Consider the following 19488-nt stretch of genomic DNA (forward strand, 5'->3'; position numbering starts at 1 on the left):
TTCTAATAGCGATCGTTCAGACATAATCCGAGAGATGACACTCAATATTTTGTTGGGAGACTGATTTTGTATCCTAAGATTATTTTAAATTCTAGAAAGATATGCCTCTTTTTTAATGATTGGTGGAGATGCAGGACTGCATGATGATTTACAACAAAACTTATTACGAAAAACAAATATGACGGACATGAATATTTCGGCAATTTCTATCTAAATATGCATAAGGAAAAGTGATATCGGGTCAGTGACTGTATATGTCATAGAAATACTAGTTTGTTATTGTCTTTTATACTGCACTCAGTGGCGGATCCAGAAATTTTCATAAGTGGGGGCCCACTGACTGACCTAAGAGGGGGCCCGCTCCAGTCACGCTTCAGTGATTCCCTATATAAGCAACCAATTTTTTTCCCAAAAAGGGGGGGCCCCTCTGGCACTCGTTCTACTTGAGCAGTCAAAATGCGTTGACTGTATATGTCATAGAAATATACAGTCAACGCATTTTGACTGCTCAAGTAGAACGAGTGCAGTATAAAAGACAATAACAAACTAGTAGAATAAGACAATGTGTGACATTCTTGTCCTTGTGTCTTTGTCAAATTGTTTAATTGTAAAAACTTAGTAATATGTGTTTTGTGGGAAACTTATTTTTCATTTAAAAATTGGTTTCAAGAAGAAACATATTTAGATATCATTGATTTTAAGAAAGGTAATTTATATGTTAATTCAGAATCGGTGCTCTTCCATTACATGAAGAATTGAAAATGCTAAATACTCAAAAAATCGTATTGTACAGCTGATAAAGTTTAGGATGAGCGTCATTTTTCAATCGAATGCTCACTTCATTATAATTTGAGGGAGGAATTCTTTCGCCATATTTCTAGCACATATCAGAACTTTAAAACGTTAGACAATTATGATTAATTTCGAAGTGAACACAAGAAAACTTTACTATTATGGAGAAAAAAAATGAGGATCATATCGTTAGTTCTTTTGAATAATGTAGTACATGTCTGGATACTGACTGTTAATTGATATTAATACGTATTTTTTTTTATATTTTGTCTTAGCTCCGATTGTGACTGAGGCTTATAGTGCTATAAATATAATTATATCATATTAGTATTGTAATGTCTTAATGTTGACACAATCATTAGACCGCCGCTTCGAAAAAGTGGGGGTATACTGTTTTATCTCTGTCTGTCGTACCGTCCAACCGTCCATCCGTCAGTTCGCCGCCCGTCCCATAACTATTTTCGTTGCATCTTTTTCATGAACTACATTACAAGGATTTCTGAAAGGTTTATTGAAGTCAGTTATATCGTGTGATGCTTTTTCAAACTCATTACTCATTACATGACAGCCAAGTTGAAAACTTTTGTCACATTTTTCTCAGGTACTACAATACCATGATTTCTGATATTTAACTTCAAGGTTTATATAAGTCAGTTATACTGTGTAATGCTTTTTCAGATTCACAACTCAAAAACTTTCTATCTACCGAAATCTTTGGGCAGGGTATCATCAGTAGCTCGCGCCATCAATGCTTGTTGTTGATTTACATAGATCCTTTAATTTGAAAAATAAAATATTATTTTCTGTTTTATTCTATATACAGATTTCGAATTGAGAGTTAACATTGAAAGTATACGAACTACCTTATTATATATATGTATTATATATACGGAGTTATTTCTTAAAATATGTTATTACAAATATAAACGTAATAATACAGACAGACACATTTTATTTTACCCTGATATCCTGATATTTGACTTGATAAGTGTCGGAATTATAGGTTGTCGGAGTATTGGGCTGTCGGAGCAATGGGTTGTCGGACTATTTGGTTGTCAGACTAATTGGTTGTCCAGTGGCGGATCTAGAAATTTTCATAAGTGGGGGCCCACTGACTGACCAAAGAGGGGGCCCGCTCCAGTCACGCTTCAGTGATTCCCTATATAAGCAACCAAATTTTTTCCCAAAAAGGGGGGGCCCGGGCCCCCTGCCCCCCCCTAAATCCGCCTCTGTTGTCGGACCAATAGGCTGTCGGACTAATGGGCTGTCGGAATAATGGCGTGTTACCAAAAAAAAACAAAGTTCCGATGATAGTAAGACCCTTATTACTATACACATCCTTGATTCATGACAGTGATATATGCATTATAAACTGTATACAGAAATACACAAGATATTGACTTCTAAATTAACTTAATGTTACCTCAGTTACTGACTCCATGTTGACATTATTGTGTAATGTTGGTGTTAAATGAGATAGGTGTTGAAATTCTTCGTCGAATAACTGAATTTGGTGTGTCGATATCTACTGATCCTCCACATGCCCCGGGCAAATCCAGAGGCGCTAACCGGGCATTCTTTTGCATCTGACCGAGAAGACTTTCAGAAGGACTGTATAGACGAATCTTTAATTGTTTTAGAACCTTCATCAGACCTGAGTCTTGCATGGAGATGGACACTGATATACTTAAGTACTGGTACATTGTATTAACGATTTCACTACGAGGAATATCATCATCTTCAGAATGTGAGAGACAAGCAAATCCGCCAGACGACATATCCAGACAGACTTAGTCAATGATGCAAATAATATTCTTGTATACTTGTAGCCAGACTGGTATATATATATATAAGCAGACTGGTGGACGTGTAGGACATGAAGGCAAACTGTTAGAAACGTTATCTGGCGGGTAAACATGTATATCGACTTGTAAACACGGAGACAGACTGACAGACACATAGAGACCGCGGTTAAAACGTAGTGACTTGTGGACATAGTCAGACTGTTGAAAATCATATGGACAGACTAGGGGGCTATAAGAAAGATTTGTGAAAGTAAAAACAGACTAGTGGATAATTGAAAAACTGGTGAACATGTAGACAGACTTGTGCAAATGTAAATTGACAGAAAATATTTGTCAGCCTAAAAATCTAATTCTAACTCTATTGGGTTTGATTTTCAGACTTACATTAGACATTATTTTATTAAACCAATCATGGGCCCTTGTCAGGCAAGATACAAAAACATCATACAGTGATTATATAAACATTAGTGAAATACACAATATTATAAGTAATACACAAATAACAAATTGATAACATGAGCAATGTAGGATATAATTACATGTATATGAATACGAAATCTATATTCTTTGGGGGGGGGGGGGGGTATTATGTTGTAGGGCAAGCTAGGGTAACAGTTATCAAAGCCCCCCCCCCTTTTTTTCAAATAAACGAATTTTTTTTATTAATCTTCATTTTGTCGGATTAGAAATGTTCTATGATCTCATTTATGATTTAAGTATAAACTAAAGGACACTTTTTTACTTGGTTGTGCTATAATGGATTTAGTATTACCATTTTTTTCAGTTAAGAACAAAAATGAAAATAATGGATTATTTAAGGTTTTCTCATTGAAATATTCAACGTAATGATTCTTTATTTGCAAAACAAACAAAAAACAATTTTCATTATTGCAAATACATAGACTCACTAAACAAACATAATGAAAAATTGTAAGGTTAAATTAAGTGTAATATTTCCAAAATAAATTCAACATCATGTCAGCTCATCGGGTCAATTTAATTAGCCGGATATCGTTGCCTTTACCAATTATTTCACACCACATTTTACACTAGTTTAACAAATAATTCATACTTTTATACTGATTCAGAAGCGTTGTCTATGTGGTTTATTTATTATAAAAGTTGTAGGTCACTGGGCCATTATCAAACACTACAGGAAATTAAACAATGTATAAATTTGTCTTTGGTATACACGTCTATATACTATACTGACTAATATAAGTTCAGCAGCGCATATTTTAATACATTTCAACAAATAAACAATACATATTGTCTGTGTGTGTGTTACAAGTATGCAAGTGATCTAATTATTACAGGAAATAAATGGAACCATAATGCGTGATTTTCTTTACTTGAAAATGGAAAAACTTGACAGAAATTAAGATAGATTTGACTTGAATGTATCTGTTGTTTTACCTTTTTTGTAAAGCAGTATATTTTGAATTTGTTAATAGTATAGAATTTTTTATTAATCTAATCAAGAACCCATAAAGGGCATCATTTTACAACACACTAGTATATATAATGCGACGTAGGTAAAGATTTTTCTTTATAAAATATTGTCATTTCCAATTTTAATACAAATACAAAAATATACAAATATTTATTGGCACAAACACAATTACAATAATTGGCAATGGCCCATACAACTGGTATACAAATAATGAAAACACATTATGTGGTCAAGAGGATAGCGTTGAAAAACTAAAAAAATGTTTGCACTTCGCCATTTTTTAAGTTAAATGGTCAGTTTCATTTGGCCTTATTAACATTTTTTAGTCGAGCGTCACTGATGAGTCTTTTGTAGACGAAATACCCGTCTGTCGTGAATGTAAAATTTCAATCCTGGTATTTATGATGAGTTTATTTACCATATTTACAAATATCTTTCTATTAAATATACCAACCGAGCTATACACTAGCTGTTGGCGCTTTTAATCTTGGTTGCAGTATTGAAAATAAATTGTAAAAATGAAACAATGTTACTTTTCTTAAAAGAGGATTTACGTATTCAGCTTCTTTTTTTAGAGTGAATGGCAATATTTTTGTATTTTTTTAAAACAAATACATGACAGGGTGCTGCCTGAACTAAAGTGAGGGGTATCTCCAGTCAGTTATTCCCTTTATGGTATATAATCAATAAAAAAAAATCCCACAAACGGGGGACCCGCCCCCCCCCCTCCCCCCCAAAAAAAAAATTGGATCCGCCTATATCAACCGAGCTATACACTTGCTGTTGGCGATTTTAATCTTGGTGTTATTTAACATTTGCAGCTATTGAGAATAAATTGTAAAAATGAAACAATATTACTTTTCTTAAAAGAGGATTTACGTATTCAGCTTCGTTTTTAGAGTGAATGGCAATATAATATATTTTTTAACAAATACAGGACATGGTGCTGCCTGACCTAAAGTGGGGGGTCTCTCAAGTCAGTGAATCCTTATATAGTATATAATCAATAAAAAAAAATCCCACGAAAGGGGGACCCCCCCCCCCCCCCCCCCCAACTGGATCCGCCTATACCAACCGAGCTAAACACTTGCTGTCGGCGCTTTTAATCTTAAGCTATTGAAAATAAATTGTAAAAATGAAACAATATAACTTTTCTTAAAAGAGGGTTTAAGTATTTAGCTTCGTTTTTAGAGTGAATGGCAATATATTTTTTTTCTCTTTTAACAAATACATGTCAGGGTGCTGACTGACCTAATGTGGGTGGGGGTCTTTCAAGTCAGTGATTCCCTATATAGTATATAATCACTAAAAAAAATCCCACGAGAGGGGGACACGCCCCCCCCCCCCCCCACTGGATCCGCCTATACCAACCGAACTATACACTAGCTGTTGGTGCTTTTAATCTTGGTGTTATTTAACATTTGCAGCTATTGAAAATAAGTAAAAGAGACAACGACTCGAAAACAAGCAGACGATAGACGAAGGCAATTGGGTCTTCAACGCGGCGAGAATTCCACGCAAAATACGGATATAACAGAAAATGTTCTATAATTGCCGATCCGACACATGTATTGTAACTATCCATGCACCCATCGATTCAATCGAAAAACTCGACGTACGACCTTCGACAATAAACCAACACATGCGAAATGTATATACGTAACAATTTATAAAATGTCCCGATGTGACAAAATGTGAAACAATAGCCTAGAGTATGTAAAAACAAGAACAAAACAAAAAACAAAATTTGATAGAAAGCAACCATTGCATCCCTGAAAAATAACTTTCAATTCAGAAACTCAAATGTATTACGATCTTAGAAATCTTAGAATTCATGGCTATAAAGCTGAAGAGAAATGTTTAAACATACTGAGCACTATGAGGTTTTGATTTTTTATAAGTATCAAATGCAATTTCAAGCTTATTTTATGACCTCACTTTCATCGAAGGGTATATTAATGTATCACCTACAGGTTCGTTCGTCTACCCGTTCGTCTGTTCGTCAAGCTATAGATTGGTTTGTCTGGCTATCATGTCGTACAGTTTTTGAGTTGCAACTGAAACATTTTAAGTCAAATATCCTCAAAATTCAAGGTAGTTGGATACATTTTATTATAAATGCAGAGAGAGATCATGGTTTGTCCTGCTTCCTCTTCCGACATTTTTTTAACTATAAATTTATAGTTTTAATTAATATTTCAGAGGTTGCCTGAACATACAATTGAGATGTTCATGCATGTATTCCTATATATGCATCTTGATTTTTGTCAAATATTCTTAAATGCCAGGAAGTTGAACCTTAACAATTATGTATATAACCAGCATCTATAGAGCTACTCCTACATTTTTTTAAGCAACGACCTTGATATCTTGTAGGATGCAGAGGCGTATCAAGGAATGCGGTAGCAGGTGGGCCTCCCCCTTTTTTGTGTTATTGATTATAAAGAGAAGCACTGAAACATGACTGGCACAGGCCCCCTTTTCGGCAGTACTGAGACCCACTTTTGAAAATTTCTAGTTCCGCAACTGGGATGTTTATACGCATAATAGTGATGTGCAAGTCCATATTTAGCCTTAGATACATGATTTGTTTTATTAGTTGTTGGTGGCTTTGAACTAGCTGTCAGTTAACTGCGAGTACTTTGAGATATGTTCCTATAGTGTCTTTTTGTTGGGGGATGAACAAGTACCCGGCCACGTCCACTTGTAGTTTTGTCATCTGATGAGTTAAGCCATTTTCAAACGATTTTAATAGTTCGTTCTTATGTTGTTCTGTTATACTATTGTCTCATGTTAAGTGCATGGGGTTGGGATCCCGCTAACAGGTTTAACCCCGCCACATAATATAAGAATGTGCCTGTCCCAGTCAGGAGCCTGTAATTCAGTGGTTGTCGTTTGTTTATGAGTTACATACTAGTATTTTTTTTCGTTCAATGTTTTATATAAATAGGGCCGTTAGTTTTCTCTTTTGAATGGTTTTACATTGTCATTTCGTGGCCTTGTATAGCTGACTATGCGGTATTGGCCTATCTTATTGTTGAAGCCCGTAGGGTAACCTATAATTATTAATTTCTGTGTCATTTTGGTCTCTAGTGGAGAGTTGTCTCGTTGGCATTCATACCACATCTTCTTTTATATATATATACACTGCATGAAATGATGCATTTAATATAAAATTAAATGCATATGTTATGCATATTAAATTTCAAATTACAAAAAATATTATGCATTTACTTTTCTGGAAAATTTCTAATTTAATATAGATTTAAACTAAATTTAATATTGCAAATAAATTCCCAAATTTCAACCTAGTTTAAAGGTATTTTTAAATCTAAATAAATTTCAAATTTAAAGAATTTAAGTATAGACTAAATTTGAATAAATTTCTAATTTAAAGAAATGTTTATGTAAATTAAATTTGAATAAATTTGAGATTTAAAGAATTTTTAATATAAATTAAATTTGAATAAATTTCAAATTTAAAGAAGTTTTGATATAATTTAAATTTGAATAAATTTGAGATTTAAAGATCTTTTAATATAAATTAAATTTCAATAAATTTCAAATTTAAAGAATTTTAAATATAAATTAAATTTAATTAATTATGTAATTTAATTACATGTAAATTCAAATAAATTTCTTGTTTATGACTTATTTAAATTAGAACTTCCATCAAATTTAATGCAATTTAAAGTCAATATAATCCTGTATAACTACTTACAAAACAATAGTGCAAATGAATAATAAAGAAAAGGCAGAATTTTTCCCTCTGCTTTTTGGAAAAGGGATGTTGGGGATTTGTTTTTACTTTAACCCAAATATCTGGTTTGAAAATATCTAATTAAATAAAAAAACAAAAATTAGGAAAAACAGGAATGTTTAATGGTGATAACTTTGTAGCTACTGTACATATAAAATTGATCCTCCAACTTTTCTGATCCATGTTTACAAAGTATTAGACTTGAAAGGCATGGATTGCTGCTCTGTGTATTTACAGTAGAATAATATTTGTGGTTTCAAATGGCAATGTGCAAATGTATAATTTGTCAGTAACATTGAAGACTGTATTTTTCAGATGAAACTTAAACAATAATCCAACGAATACATGTCACTCATTTGCAAAGCTCAATACCATTTTGTAAATATGCCTTTACCTATATGTAAAGAATGGCAATGCAGCTGAATTTATATAAGAACTTGAAGAGTTAGAATCTAAGACATACAAAAAACACAAACACCAGATATAAACTATAGGACAAGGCTATCTATGTGTGATTTGGATTTTGACAATGGCAGCAATATACAATACAGGAGATAACAAAAATTTTTGGACAAAGCATAACCATACACAACAATTTCTAGCATTTTCTTATTTTCCATCACTTCTAATTGGGTCAGAATAATAAAAAAAAACAATTTTGAGTTATCTCCCTTTGTATATACTTCAATAAAAGAAACAAAGTATCTAACAAATTAATTTTATTCAGATACTGTCAGACAAATTAGAGTTGTTTTGGTGATAAATTAAAATAAAATGTCAAAAAGTTTGTTATACAATTTTAAAAACATTTAAAACAAATAAAAAAACATTTTTGTTTAAAAAAAGTCAAGTTCTACATCAAAGAACCTCATCAAATTCAAACTAATTAATAAAATAATGGTTATTGACAAATTAACATGCTTACTTGTATAGATTATTTAAGAATCATAACAATTGGGTTATAACAAATAGCAAACATAGGCACCTCTAAATTTCAAGTTTGGCATCATAAAAATATTAATGAATAATCTCCCCTGCTAGCATTATTTGTCAATTTTAAAAACTTCAAAAAGCAAAAAACAAAAAACATAACATTATTTACATGATTAACATAATTCGTAAATTCACAAGAGTGCACACACTGAAATGTCTCGCCTTCTTTACTTATCATTGATATTATGTTGATAGTCCTAAGTATAAAGCTTTATTAAAAACTGTCACATAAACTTAACATTAACCAAGATAACTAAACAAAGAGCAATGAACCATAAAAATGAGGTCAAGGTCAGATGAACCATGCCAGGCAGACATGTACAGCTAACAATGCTTCCATACAACAAATATAGTTGACCTATTACTTATAGTTTTATAAAAATAGACCAAAACACAAGAACTTAACACTGAGCAATGAACCGTGAAAATGAGGTCGAGGTCAAATAAAACCTGCGCGACTGACATATAGATCATAAAATATTTCCATACACCAAATATAGTTGACCTATGGCATATAGTATTAGATAAAAAGACCAAAACTTAAAAACTTAACTTTGACCACTCAACCATGAAAATGAGGTGAAGGTCAGATCACATCTGCTCGCTAGACATGTACACCTTACAATCATTCCATACAACAAATATAGTAGATCTATTGCACATAGTATGAGAAAAATAGACCAAAACACAAAAACTTAACTATAACCACTGAACCATGAAAATGAGGTCAAGGTCAGATGACACCTGCCAGTTGGACATGTACACCTTACAGTCCTTCCATACACCAAATATACTAGCCCTATTGCTTATAGTATCTGAGATATGGACTTGACCACCAAAACTTAACCTTGTTCACTGATCCATGAAATGAGGTCAGGTAAAGTGAAAACCGTCTGACGGGCATGAGGACCTTGCAAGCTACGCACATACCAAATATAATTATTCTATTACTTATAATAAGAGAGAATTCAACATTACAAAAACTCTGATCTTTTTTTTCAAGTGGTCACTGAACCATGAAAATGAGGTCAAGGAATTTGACATGTGACTGACGGAAACTTCGTAACATGAGGCATCTATATACAAAGTATGAAGCATCCAGGTCTTTCACCTTCTAAAATATTAAGCTTTTAAAAAGTTAGCTAACGCCGCCGCCCGATCACTATCCCTATGTCGAGCTTTCTGCAACAAAAGTTGCAGGCTCGACAAAAAAAACATCCTGCTGCTCGAACATTGCTTAAAATTTCATTCCAAATGATGTATGCAAGAATAAAAATAATAAGGTGTAATGAAATACTTCAAATATGTACAATTGAATAAAATAGCACACAAATAAACTTTTATCAACAAAATTATGTAATGTCAAGCAAAAAATTATCAATATTGAATATGTACTTGGACAATTGAAAAAAATAATAAGTTTATATGCTTATAAATATATTTGGTGTATTGACTGTCTCCTGATTAGTTAAAATTTTTTAGTTTTATTTTCAATTTTTTTTGTTTACAAATTTTATGAAGTCAACATGTGCATGATGTGTGTACTTTGTTATTATTTATATAAATAAAATAAAAAAAATCTTTGAGCCTTATTTTTGATAGAAATTTATTTATAATGAATGGCAATAACTTATTTTGATTTTTTTGAACCATAAAATTAATTTTTAACTATTTACATTTTACATAATCCTCTTCGCAGATTATCTAATGTGAAGATTCAAAAAGTTATCTCCCTTTGACCAAGCGATTATAAATAATGTGAAATCTTACAGGAAAAATCTTGACAGCAAATACAAGACACTGAAATGAGCAACACTCAAATTATTATTCAGCATTTAATTAATTAGAAAAGGCAACAGAAAGTTTAAGTAAAAAGAAATATGTAGCTTAACCAAACACATTAACATAATCTGATGTCATCGATATGCTGCACTTGTAAATAATTTTAATAAAAAATGCAAATGTTGAAATAAAAGAGCAGTAATTCATTTTTTTACTTTAAAAAATAATCAAATTCAATAAACCAAACCACTTCATTTTAAGGGTTCCCCCCTTAAACTGAAAACTGTCAACTATAATTCAAAAGTAAACATGACTTGCAAATTCCAAAAGTGTACCTTTGAATTGGTCCTTATTAAAATTTAAAGAAATTTTTATTGATATCTCTCAATTTTGTGTCATATGCCCTTAAGTAAAAATCCATGCAAGTTCTGTACATTTCTTGTGACAAGGCCTCTCTGATTTACTTGGACCTCAGCTCTTTGCCCTGTGCATTCAGCTGTCTCTGGTATTTAGAGTCTAGTAAATGACTTTAGTTTATCCATGTAAGATTTAAAATCTTGTGACAGTCAAATCCCAGTTGTGATCAGGCGAGTTTATCTACAGAATCACTGTCCCAACAATTTGCATGGCCTTTCTAAGTTTGTCCTTTTCTGACACTGGCAGTTTCTTGGCTTAAAGGGCCTTAGCTCTATTTTGTAGCTTCTGTAATAAAGTAATAAAAAAAAATGTTTAATTTTATTAAATTGACAAGTGATATATATGTGACAAAAGCAATAATTTTCTGCATGCAATTATTCTATCTTAATGCAGTTGTAATCAAAATCATATATTTAAAAGATATTCTAATGAGTGACCCAAAAATATCTCGTGGAATAACTCTATAAAAAGAATAGCCAGAAGTTGTGATAAATTTTCTATTTTCAATGGACCATGAAATTGGGGTCAAACCATTAATTTATCCTTAGAAAGATCATATCATAAGGCACATGTATATTTATTTTTAAGTTGATTGGTCGTTAACATCATTAACAACTATCCTGACCAAAAACTTTTACCAAAACTTGAACCTAAAGCAGAACAGATGAAAGAATAAACAAACAAAAGCATGGATCATTAAACATAAACCCCTTCTACTATTGTAGGCTGGCATAACAATTTATTACAACTATTACACATTGTGATTTATTTATCAACATCAAAAAAATTATTGATTTGTATCAGTTTAGTTTTTCAATTATATTTTAAAACTAACTCCTTCTATCATTGTTTGGTCTTATTCACGGTGTATAATATATACAACTTTTATAATTTAATGTGTGATCCCCTCAGGGGTTCAGGCTTATATTTTGGCAAGTGTTTGATGTGTCTATGGGCACTATGGAGGTCTAAAATTAGGTAGCACCCCATTTTTTCCCTAGGGAGATTGATATTGGAATAGCTCATTATTGAGTTTGTTGTCTTTATCAATTTCAATATAAATCACAATATCAGGTACAGCAATTTTTTTTTCTTTTGACATATAAGAAGTATTTGTAAATAGTATTAAAATACAATCAGCTGTATACAATATAACCAAAACAAAAATCTGAGACTGGATTACTGCCCTTTTATCTATTTATTATTTGATCTATAAAATAATATTTAATCAATAGAAATGTGAAAATTTCAAACAAGATTTAAGTCAGTTATTGTTTGATTTGGCTAATTCTACTAAATACACAATTATTTTGATTTTTGTTGTTGTTGTTTTTTTTCCTGCAATTATTTTGTAACACTCTAATAAAAATGAGTATGAATTCAATCCTCCATGACTCTATTCATGCTATTTGTTAGATATCTCTACTCTCATTGGCAACAACACTTCATCTCCTTATAAATTAATTTTTGCAGGCCTCAACTATCAGTATTTTCCATAAAATATATAAAACAATAAAAAGCTAGTACAATCATGACAATGAGTACTATTAATTTATCCCAAGACTTGGTCTGGTCATGTCAAATTAATGTAATCACCAAATAGCTTACTTCAAAATAGAACCAGCTGCTGTTTTACATGTCCAGACTAGATTGTTTATGCCTATAAGCATCACAAACAGCTGCTTACTGCAAAATAAAACATAAAAAGTTCCTAAAATAAATGTGTATTGCCAGGAGATAATTAGTTGAATTTAAACATTCATATTATATTTGTTAAACTTGGTCTAAGGAAAGGGTGTACAGGATTTCCAATACTCAATATATATATATATATGTCTAGCGGGACGGCTGCAGTGCAGGCGATTTGGTGTCACGATATCACAGTAGCATGGGTTCGAATACCAGCGAGGGAAGAACCAAAAATTTGTGAAAGCAAATTTACATGTACAGATCTAACATTGTTAGGTTGATGTTTAGACAAGTTGTATATATATATATATACATGTATATCATTGTATATAGCCCAGGTGGTCGTGTGGTCTAGCGGGACGGCTGCAGTGCAGGCGATTTGGTGTCACGATATCACAGTAGCATGGGTTCGAATCCCGGCGAGGGATGAACCAAAAATTTGCGAAAGCAAATTTACAGATCTAACATTGTTGGGTTGATGTTTAGACGAGTTGTATATATACAACTCGTCTAAACATCAACCCAACAATGTTAGATCTGTAAATTTGCTTTCGCAAATTATATATGTATATATATATATATACATATATTACAATGTTTGGCTATTTGAAACATTATGATCACATGCATATATGTATATATTCTGACAGACATTTCAACATACATGTAATATACATAAGGTATATTAATAGATTTTAACAAGGCTAAGTAAGTATATAAGCTGATAATACTAAAAAGGCATACATGTAACTCTATCTTTTATCAAAGACAATGGCACATCTCTATTTGAATTACATGACTTACAATGTATATTTATATCTTTTGAAAGATTTTTAAAATCATAAATTCAGAAAATGTAGACAAAATATATATATACAATATATACCTTTATATGTGAAGGAACATGGATGGCTGTTGTATTCCCTTATCTTTGAGCATCTGTTTCTGCTTGAAATCGATTCTCTGTAACAATTGGTGCAATTCTTCAATTTTTTCACTGTCATCAAGATTTCTGTTTGGGAATCCATCATCTTCTTTATTAGCTAAGTAAAATAAAAACTTTTTGAGAAAATGTAAATATTCAACATGATGTTCATACAAAATGATATTAAGTTTAAATTCTTTTATATAAATGCCTTTTAAACTTGAGTCGCTGAACTGTAGTAACATGTATATGTTACAGTAAATAGGTGAAATTAGGAATTACATGTAATTACTAAACACTTGAAGTTGGTCAAAAATTATTTGTATTATAATGCTCAACTTAAACTATTTTGGATTAAAACTAAAGTTACTCTGATTTAACCAAATATTTGAAAGTCCATATTTATTTAAGATATTTTTTATACATATCAACCATTCAAAATTTTAAGAGTACTAACTGATCTTCTAGTTAGTATTACACAGCTAAAACAATGTTGTATTATGGTCAGGTGATCAAAAGTTATGGTTGTTTTAGCAGTCAGTAAATAGGTGTAAATATTCATTTTAAATTTAGTAATTACTGGTAATAACTGGGCCGTTTAAGGAATTACTTGTATTAATTACACAGCTAAAACAATGTTGTATTATGGTCAGGTGATCAAAAGTTATGGTTGTTTTAGCAGTCAGTAAATAGGTGTAAATATTCATTTTAAATTTAGTAAGTACTGGTAATAACTGGGCTGTTTAAGGAATTACTTGTATTAACTAAGTGCATCAGGAATTACCTGTAATTCCTAAATTTTAGTAATTACATGTAATTCCTAATTTCACCTATTTGCTGTAACATATATATAAACAGTATGTAAAGGTTTGAAATGTTTCCAAAAAAATACTCAATAATCATAATATAAATGAAGGAAGTATAGTAACCTACATGTATGTATCATTTGTTTGGCTATAGTAATTGGATCAACATCAGTTGGTCTTTAGCGGATAGCATTTATTTTGGAAACATACCACATTGTTTACTTTAATCTAATTAATCTTCATATACAACATGTACAATGTACATATACATGTATCTTAGTTTTCTCGTTTGAATTGTTTTACATTGTCATATCGGGGCCTTTGTGGTATGGGCTATGCTCATTGTTGAAGGCTGTACAGTGACCTTTAGTTGTTAATGTCTGTGTCATTTTGGTCTCTTGTGGACAGCTGTCTCATTGGCAATCATACCACATCTTCTTTTAATATATCATTAAGCATTTGAATCACAGGCACTTGTTTCTATCCATTGGAAGACCCACTATCAACGTATATTTTCGAGAAGGTACCCAAGTAATTTTTTCACCTCTCCGCTTAAAACCATTATTTCTGGTAAATATATACGTTAATAGTGGGTCTTCAAATGGATAGAAACAAGTGCCTGTGATTTGAATTTATACCAATATCAAGGGTACAACTGATATGTCACCTGGGTAAGTAAGGTACATGTACCTATAGAACAAGTCAATTATCCAATGATCTTAAAAACTATAGCACAGTTTGTAATTATTCCGTGACAATAAACAATAATTTGGTTTGCACGACGCTTTGACCATGTCCCCTCCTTTTTAAATAAGGTTTTGGGAATAAAATATATTGGGCATGCATCTATCAGATTAATCATAAAAAGTAAATTGATTGTGTAAGGTTATGTAATATATAATGATCTATATTAAAGTAATGCGGTTACCAAATCGAAAATCATGTTGAATTTGAAGTGTGTTCTTCTTTTGGGATTTGAAAATCCCGCAACATGACGACTTAAACATTGCTATAATAGAAAACACTCGAGACTACCGAAAGGTGCACGGTCGCACTAAATACCAATAATATGTTATTAAGCCAAATAAAATAATGTATCCTAATTGATAGATTGATATGATGCGTATATAATATAATTGTTTAAAAGATGTGAATAACAGAATAAATGACAGACACATGATCTCCAGAAATTAACTATTAAAGATAATAAAGTATTTTCCTGGTCTACTTTTTGGTCTTAACTTACACTGTTATTATAACAAAAATACAAAAAAAAACGCGGGACATGACCAGCTAATAAATATAATTTTTCATACGTACAAATCAAGTTGATCGAGTTACCTGGACTCATAATATTCACATATTAGTATAACCTTTAATATATATTTCTCAAATTATTGCTTTAATAGTAAGCATAGGTACTTGGGTACAGGACATTTTTTTTACCCTACCCTTTTTTTTCCAAAATCTGTTATATTTTCGTTTTCTCACTTTCGTATTATTTATTTTTTTTCGCGTCTGTCTGTACGTGTCATTAGAACATAAATACACTACAAATTACTTGGTTTTGCTATTTACTATCAATTCCAAGTTTACTATCCACAGCAGTCACGGATATATTACTAAAGAGAGTGAATTTTAAAATAGAAAACGAAAAAAAATAACGGATATTGGAAAAAAGGGGAGAGTAAAAAAAATGGTGACATCCCATTAGTCTGACAACCATTATTCGGACAGCCCAATACTCCGACAACATGTACTATTGACAGCCCATTATTACGACAACCCATTACTCCGACAGCCCATTATTCCGACAATATGCGTTTTTCTTAGTGTATGGATAAATTTTCTCTAAAAAAAAAACCAACTCCGCTCTCTGATATTTGTGGTTGTCCGTTTTGATTCCAATTATTTTTTGCATGCGGACATTAATTTTGTCTCAGTATATTGGAGTTGATACACATGATTATAGCAACTGCTCAGTCCTTAACCTCGCCCGTCTTTCGTTTTGCGTGTCTAGTTACTTTATTTATCTTTATATTTCGTTGTTTGTGTGTCTACTATCAGTCTGTGCTGTTCTAGCTCGCTATTTCTTGCATGTGTGTCTTGATCTACCTTTTTTTTCACTAGATCTTCGAATCCCCCTTTTCGCGTATCAGGGGAGTGAGGTTCCCCCACTATGAACTAACGTCAAAAAAATAAATAATACATCGGAGTTGGAAAACACTACCCGCCCTCTTTGGTCGCAACACTTTCTCTCCTTGTATCACTCATCTGAGTTTTATTTAAATTTATTTTGTTGCAGAAATAATGGGATAAAGTAGCGTCAGTCAAAATAAGAAAAACAAAGAGACAAATACGTACCCAGAACCTAAAAGATAAGAAGACAAATAGGACGAAATATGTGCTAAGAAAAGATGAGCAATTCCAATCATGATCAATCATGAATACGGTACCGGTATCATGTTCGGGAATGAGAATCCACGAAATACGGAGACAGTACATGTAGCACTTCTAATAGCGATCGTTCAGACATAATCCGAGAGATGACACTCAATATTTTGTTGGGAGACTGATTTTGTATCCTAAGATTATTTTAAATTCTAGAAAGATATGCCTCTTTTTTAATGATTGGTGGAGATGCAGGACTGCATGATGATTTACAACAAAACTTATTACGAAAAACAAATATGACGGACATGAATATTTCGGCAATTTCTATCTAAATATGCATAAGGAAAAGTGATATCGGGTCAGTGACTGTATATGTCATAGAAATATACAGTCAACGCATTTTGACTGCTCAAGTAGAACGAGTGCAGTATAAAAGACAATAACAAACTAGTAGAATAAGACAATGTGTGACATTCTTGTCCTTGTGTCTTTGTCAAATTGTTTAATTGTAAAAACTTAGTAATATGTGTTTTGTGGGAAACTTATTTTTCATTTAAAAATTGGTTTCAAGAAGAAACATATTTAGATATCATTGATTTTAAGAAATGTAATTTATATGTTAATTCAGAATCGGTGCTCTTCCATTACATGAAGAATTGAAAATGCTAAATACTCAAAAAATCGTATTGTACAGCTGATAAAGTTTAGGATGAGCGTCATTTTTCAATCGAATGCTCACTTCATTATAATTTGAGGGAGGAATTCTTTCGCCATATTTCTAGCACATATCAGAACTTTAAAATGTTAGACAATTATGATTAATTTCGAAGTGAACACAAGCAAACTTTACTATTATGGAGAAAAAAAATGAGGATCATATCGTTAGTTCTTTTGAATAATGTAGTACATGTCTGGATACTGACTGTTAATTGATATTAATACGTATTTTTTTTTTATATTTTGTCTTAGCTCCGATTGTGACTGAGGCTTATAGTGCTATAAATATAATTATATCATATTAGTATTGTAATGTCTTAATGTTGACACAATCATTAGACCGCCGCTTCGAAAAAGTGGGGGTATACTGTTTTATCTCTGTCTGTCCGTCCGTCCAACCGTCCATCCGTCAGTTCGCCGCCCGTCCCATAACTATTTTCGTTGCATCTTTTTCATGAACTACATTACAAGGATTTCTGAAAGGTTTATTGAAGTCAGTTATATCGTGTGATGCTTTTTCAAACACATTACTCATTACATGACAGCCAAGTTGAAAACTTTTGTCACATTTTTCTCAGGTACTACAATACCATGATTTCTGATATTTAACTTCAAGGTTTATATAAGTCAGTTATACTGTGTAATGCTTTTTCAGATTCACAACTCAAAAACTTTCTATCTACCGAAATCTTTGGGCAGGGTATCATCAGTAGCTTGCGCCATCAATGCTTGTTGTTGATTTACATAGATCCTTTAATTTGAAAAATAAAATATTATTTTCTGTTTTATTCCATATACAGATTTCGAATTGAGAATTAACATTGAAAGTATACGAACTACCTTATTATATATATGTATTATATATACGGAGTTATTTCTTAAAATATGTTATTACAAATATAAACGTAATAATACAGACAGACACATTTTATTTTACCCTGATATCCTAATATTTGACTTGATAAGTGTCGGAATTATAGGTTGTCGGAGTATTGGGCTGTCGGAGCAATGGGTTGTCGGACTATTGGGTTGTCAGACTAATTGGTTGTCGGACCAATAGGCTGTCGGACTAATGGGCTGTCGGAATAATGGCGTGTTACCAAAAAAACAAAGTTCCGATGATAGTAAGACCCTTATTACTATACACATCCTTGATTCATGACAGTGATATATGCATTATAAACTGTATACAGAAATATACAAGATATTGACTTCTAAATTAACTTAATGTTACCTCAGTTACTGACTCCATGTTGACATTATTGTGTAATGTTGGTGTTAAATGAGATAGGTGTTGAAATTCTTCGTCGAATAACTGAATTTGGTGTGTCGATATCTACTGATCCTCCACATGCCCCGGGCAAATCCAGAGGCGCTAACCGGGCATTCTTTTGCATCTGACCGAGAAGACTTTCAGAAGGACTGTATAGACGAATCTTTAATTGTTTTAGAACCTTCATCAGACCCGAGTCTTGCATGGAGATGGACACTGATATACTTAAGTACTGGTACATTGTATTAACGATTTCACTACGAGGAATATCATCATCTTCAGAATGTGAGAGACAAGCAAATCCGCCAGACGACATATCCAGACAGACTTAGTCAATGATGCAAATAATATTCTTGTATACTTGTAGCCAGACTGGTATATATATATATATATATATAAGCAGACTGGTGGACGTGTAGGACATGAAGGCAAACTGTTAGAAACGTAATCTGGCGGGTAAACATGTATATCGACTTGTAAACACGGAGACAGACTGACGGACACATAGAGACCGCGGTTAAAACGTAGTGACTTGTGGACATAGTCAGACTGTTGAAAATCATATGGACAGACTAGGGGGCTATAAGAAAGACTTGTGAAAGTAAAAACAGACTAGTGGATAATTGAAAAACTGGTGAACATGTAGACAGACTTGTGCAAATGTAAATTGACAGAAAATATT

At 32.1% G+C, this 19488-nt stretch overlaps 1 long non-coding RNA gene across 2 annotated transcripts; it reads right to left on the reverse strand.

The window, feature by feature from the left end:
- Positions 1 to 8516: 8516 nt before the first annotated feature.
- On the reverse strand, positions 8517 to 19184 carry LOC139486186 (uncharacterized). 2 transcript variants are annotated; one of them, XR_011655498.1, is made up of 4 exons: positions 18768 to 19184; positions 13578 to 13734; positions 12611 to 12688; positions 8517 to 11287 (listed from the first exon to the last, which is right to left on the reverse strand). It is a non-coding gene; the product is annotated as an uncharacterized lncRNA (long non-coding RNA). The 2 variants fall into 2 exon arrangements; XR_011655497.1 differs by lacking the exon at positions 18768 to 19184 and adding an exon at positions 15351 to 15611.
- Positions 19185 to 19488: the final 304 nt, after the last annotated feature.

The sequence above is a fragment of the Mytilus edulis genome, chromosome 8 (genome assembly GCF_963676685.1).
Source record: "Mytilus edulis chromosome 8, xbMytEdul2.2, whole genome shotgun sequence".
In the NCBI taxonomy this organism is placed as follows: Eukaryota; Metazoa; Mollusca; class Bivalvia; order Mytilida; family Mytilidae; genus Mytilus; species Mytilus edulis.